We start from the raw sequence: 5,795 nt of genomic DNA on the forward strand, positions 1-5,795 counted from the left end.
TGGTTTTGACTGACACTGAATAGGTGGGAGAAATTGTCCTTGCCCTATAGCGATGAAGGATTCAGCTTCTAACTTGGCCATCGCAGACACTCCTCCTGCAAGGGGCTCATTGCAGCCAGGTGACGGTGGAATTCTCGGTTCCTCCTTGGCCTTTGCTGGTGTACGTGAAAAGAGGCAAAAGTTTTTTTTTCTGTGAAGTCTGGGTAGAATAGGGTGGTTATTGTCAAAAGTATTTCTGTCTTGCTAGGCTCTCCCTGTCCTGGCCCTTTGGCTAGAGAGCTGACTTTGGTGGGAATTTATTTATTTGTCTGGGCGCATTCGGTGTTTCTGGGTTTCCATCTTCTGCACTGCAAAGTTTGAATTATGTGAGATGAAAAGAGAACTCACCACTGTGTTGTCTCTTGTATCCTGAGGTCCCTAGACTATCTACCTTCTTCTCTCTGCCTTTCAGACAAGGTGTTTATTTCATGTATGTGTTCAGGGGTTTTAGTTGTGCTTAGCAGGAGAGGTAAGAAAAAAACAACATTGACTCCATAGTCTTGTAATATACGTTTCTAACATGTTATTTTAAAACACTATTAGACATTAAAAAGTTACAAAAACAGTACAAGAAATGTCTGAATATAATTTATCCATAGTGCCCCCAAATAGTTAACATTTTAGCATCTTTGCTTTATATTTATTTATTCATTCATTATTTATTTATTTCTATCTAATCTTATTGAACCCTCTCAGAGTAAGTCGCAAACTCTAAGAACTTCAGTATGTATGTTCAAAAAACAAGAATAGGCCAGGTGCAGTGGCTCGTGCCTGTTATCCCAGCACTTTGGGAGGCTGAGGCAGGGAGATCACCTGAGGTCAGGAGTTTGAGACCAGCCCGACCAACATGGTGAAATCCTGTCTCTACTAAAAATACAAAAATTAGCTGGGCATGGTGGCACGTGCCTGTAATCCAAACTACTCAGGAGACCAAGGCAGAAGAATCGCTTGAATCCAGGAGGCGGAGGCTGCAGTAAGCCAAGATCGTACATCTGCACTCCAGCCTGGGTGACAGAGCAAGACTCTGTCTCAAAAAAACAAAACAAAATGAAAACAAGAATATTATTTCTTTTAAGAATAAAATGCTTTTATTAATCACAACATGCAATTGACGTGGCATCCTATTAGAATTAAACCAAGATTAACACTGGTGTTATGAAATTTACATTTCTCACCTCCATTCGAAAGGAAAATATTACATATTAGGGCTTGTCTTAATCTTATGGACTGATTTCAGTAAAAACTATTTTAAATAGTAAATAACAATTAACATATATTCTCAAACTGTGCTCAGAAGCAGTTAAAAAGGCAACGATAAAATCTGTAATGACAACAACCAGCAGGATTAGGATCGTTCTGAGCCACCTCGTTATTTTAGCTGTTACATCAGTGCACCTTTTTCACTAGTAAGGCAGCTACTTGCTATGGGTGCCATGCTGATTAGCAAGTTTCTTCTTAAGTAAAAGACACTTGATTGATCAAGACTCAAGTGAGTTTTCTTCATCAATTTTGCTCTCTTTTGGAGCAGAAACAAAAACCTTTGTCTTTGATATGTAAGGAGTCAAATATGAAATACAGCTGTTATAATCTTATATATATACATATACATATATATGTGTGTGTGTATATATATACATATATATGTATGTATGCTCAAATTAACTTCCAGAGGCATATAAGTGAAAAAAGAGACTCAGTTCAGTGAAAACAAAACTTATTTAAAGATGCTTATATGTAGAAATTGTATGAAATAATAATCTAAACCTTATTGAGGGCAAAGTGTAGTTAATAGAGGAAATTGCTAAAATACTTATCTAATGTGCAATGTTTATAAATTCATGTACCAAAATGGAAAGCTACTTTAAGAAATTATTCAGAAGTTTTGTTATTTAAATAACGAAATATTTCAAAGACTTATAATAATTCTGCGCCCCTGTTTAACTGTGATTTAGAAGATTATAACAGCTGTATTTCATATTTGACTCCTTACATATCAAAGATAAAGGTTTTTGTTTCTGCTCCAAAAGACAGCAAAATTGTATATGTATATATGTATATATACATAATTCTTTCTCAAAAGATACCTAATAATTTCTCAAAGTAGCTTTCCATTTTGGTACATGACTTTATAAACATCACACATCAGATAAGTATTTTAGCAATTTTCTCTGTAGATATATACACACACATATATATGTGTATATATACATATGTGTGTGTATATATATACATATATGTGTATATATATATACTGGCATACATATGTGTATACATGTGTGTTTTCTAAGTAAGTTACTTTTACCATTAGAATAAAACTGGACACAACAGGGACGACTCTGAGCAACAGTGTGGTCTTCCTTGGAAACCCTTCTTTAGGTTGGGGAAGGCAGGTGTAGATTGCTGGAGGATGTGATGAGACTATAGTAAGTCTTCTTATCATCTGTTAATTCTGTTTCCAGGTCTCACCGCCACCACTAAGTGCACATCTGCTTCCTCAGCAGCACTGGTATCTTGAGTAACATCTGTCAGAAGCAAAGTGTTGTTGGTTGAACCCCCAATGCTGTCTGCAATCCTTCTATAACTTTGACTCTCTACTTTGTGTCCAATCTTGGTATCAAAGGGGCCATCAACAAGCTCAAGAATCTTTCCCTTCGCAGACTGCCCGAATAACAGTTTCTGTGCCTCTACACTCCCCGAGGAATAGATACACACCTTCATTTCAGCCTCTCTCCACTTGCCGACTGCTGGAAACGCATCTGCAAAGAGCTCTGCTTTCATGGGCCGAGCTGTGAATGCTGCCCTTCATGTGTGGCCCTGCAGCTGTTTGAACACGGTGGTCTTTCCGTCCAGGGACGTCTGCCAGCACACCTTATCTACCACGGCCTGGATCATCTGTTGCAGATCATCCACTCTATTCCCATGCCACATACCTTTCTGCTGCAGGGATAGGAACAGTCCCATCCAGGTGAGTGTCCTCTTCAGCCTGTTTCCTCAAGAGATTCATATCCTGCGGGCATTCCTCTTCTTCCTAATGTGTGTGCAGGTACTCTAACATTTTCTTCAATATAAGGAAATAAAATGTCCTTCCATATCTAACAGGATCAGGCTGACTTCGGTGGGCCCCGAAAGCATGACCATTTCCCTACTGGATGCTACTATGGGAATCTGCCTGTAGGTAGGGAGGATGTAGGGCAGCGTGGACTGCAGCCCTGTACAGTCCTGGAGCCAGTGACTGCGTGCAGCCTGGCCTATGTTGGGAGAGGCTGCATCTGCACACCTGGAACTAGAGAAGGCTGATGCCCAGAAGCCCTGAATTCATCCAAAAAATAAGAATATTCTTTTACGTAACCAAGGTACAATCATAATCAAGAAATTAACTTGAGTGCAGTATTTAATCTTATAGATATTATTCACATTTCATCAATTGTATCACTTATATCTTTCATAGTAAAAGAAAAAAAACTCAAACATTTTATAGGGAAATATGTTCTCTAATGTAGGACCCTGGGGTTTGCTGTATTATTTCAAAGGGAGCTCAATCACTTCTCTGATTGATTCTCATTCTCTCTCTCTTTCTCTCATTCTCTCTCTAACAAACCCACCCTAATTTTTGACCATTGAAAGTACTTTATAGTCAACCAGCCTAGAATCTCTCTACCTATATCTAACTAGATCTCTACCTGTTCCAGTCCTTGTTAGAACAGGAAAACAGTCATTTAAAGCAATGCAGAAATAATAAAGTTTAATATAGAAATTAGGGATTACCTGGGAGAGAACTCAGGAAGGGTATATCCGAAATGTTAGGAAAAAAAGCCTGAAACTCTGTAGTGAGTTGTTATAAAATGTATTAGGAAACAGATGCAATTCTTGATTTTCAGGGAGAGCCCCCAACTGACTATTTTGGTTAGCTGAATAACTTCCTTCTGGTTAGCTGTGTGCCTGCCTTGATCTCCCAAGTCCTGCCTTTCAAAATCTCATCTGAGTTCTTCTTATCAGCAAAGTCAAATCTGGAATCACAGAGCAAAGGAGGTTCTGGAGAATCTAGATAGAAGGCGTCCAGTTAAGGCTTCCAAATTTTTCTGGTGAGTAAGTGGTGCCCTACAGTAGGAGAGAGAATGGACAGAAAAACATCTGGCTGGCCCAGGAAATCTCTTTCTGGAAAAGTATTCAAATACTTAGGAATACATTGCTAAATTCTGTCACCGGACCCATGATAGAGATAATTGGATCTCCCTTTCCCACCAGAATGTCAAATTTGGTTTTGTTATTGTCACTTTCCCCAATGGATTTACCCTAATCTAAAAGGGCTTCTTTTATTAGTGATACCTTTCATTTCTATTAGAAACTCTTGATTTTTTTCATTCCAATTAATTAGTGCTAGTTGAGCTACTACAATTTTTCATGACCTTGATCCTAACTTGGTCGCAGTTTATTGTTCCATGGAGAATCTGCTATTCAAGCTGGCCCAATTACAGTGTTTTCCCTGTTTTTTCATTTCTCATGTTTTTCTAATTTTTTTTTAATTTCTAAAAATAGCTCAATTATATGATATGTCTAGAGCAAACAAAGATTGCATCCATCAGTAGAAATTAGGTTATGCTCTGGTAACAAATAACACCAAATCTCAGTAATTTTTTTTTTTTTTTGAGACAGAGTTTGGCTGTCACCCAGGCTGGAGTCCAGTGGTGCAATCACTGCTCACTGCAGTCTTAAACTCCTTGGCTCAAGTGATTCTCCCACTTAAGCCTCTCAAGTAGCTGGAACTACAGGCACATGCCACCCTAGCCAGATAATTTTTTATTCTTTTGTAAAGACTAGGTTTTGCTGTGTTGTCCAGGCTGGTCTTAAACTCCGGGCCTCAAGTGATCCTACTGCATTGGCCTGCCAAAGTGTTGGGATTATAGGTGTGAGCCACTGCACCTGACCTACAGTATTTTTTTTTTTTTTTTTTTTTGTGACACAATCTTATTTACTGCTCATTCAGTTTCTACTGAACATCTAGGTGTTTCTACAGGACAACTGTATCCCATGTGCTGACTCAGTATTTTAAGTTGCTTAATATATTGGTCTCCCCATATAGATACAATCTTTTACAATTATGGTAGGGGAAGAGCCAAACTAGAGAATCATGTGTCTGCAATGAAATCCTTCCACTTACGTTTCATGGTCAAATCAAGTCAAATGGCCATGTCCAACTTTGAGAGGTAGATTAGTGGAATCCTTCATGTACTCAGAAATAGAGAATATCTAGATATTGGTGAACAATTGTAATACTTACCCTAAGGACCTCAAAGTCCTATGGACTTCTGACTGACTATTCAGTTGGAGTTAAATGATTAAGGAAGGTAAGTATGATGCCCCTATCATCTTAGAACACGTAAGTCAGTACTAAGAAAAATGTTTGCTCTCTCTTTCTGTTTTTGCTATTACTTTGATTACTAAGCTTGAGAAAGCCTAACAAAAATGATGCTATTCCTTTACATTTTGCTCAGCAGTGTAGATGAACTATTAGTCTTTTATATAATGTCTCCTCTAAGTTAGAAATCTAGTGTTGAAGCTAATAGTAGGATACTGTTTATGCAGCTTACCACCCAGGGTTGCTGTGAACCTCAAGGGAAATAATGGTTACAAAAGGGTTGGATATACTTTAATGTATTCAACAAATAGTTTAAGGTGTTGTTATTGTTATTTTTTTTTCATTGAACTTTCATTAGGAGCATCTCAGGATGACTTTTCTGTTGAAATCATATTGGCTG

At 38.1% G+C, this 5,795-nt stretch overlaps 1 pseudogene; it reads right to left on the minus strand.

The window, feature by feature from the left end:
• Positions 1-2,411: 2,411 nt before the first annotated feature.
• LOC108530427 (enolase-phosphatase E1 pseudogene) lies at positions 2,412-3,177 on the minus strand (annotated as a pseudogene).
• Between the last annotated feature and the right edge of the window lie 2,618 nt (positions 3,178-5,795).

Source organism: Rhinopithecus bieti, unplaced genomic scaffold (assembly GCF_001698545.2).
Source record: "Rhinopithecus bieti isolate Rb0 unplaced genomic scaffold, ASM169854v2 scaffold_5626, whole genome shotgun sequence".
Lineage (NCBI taxonomy): Eukaryota > Metazoa > Chordata > Mammalia > Primates > Cercopithecidae > Rhinopithecus > Rhinopithecus bieti.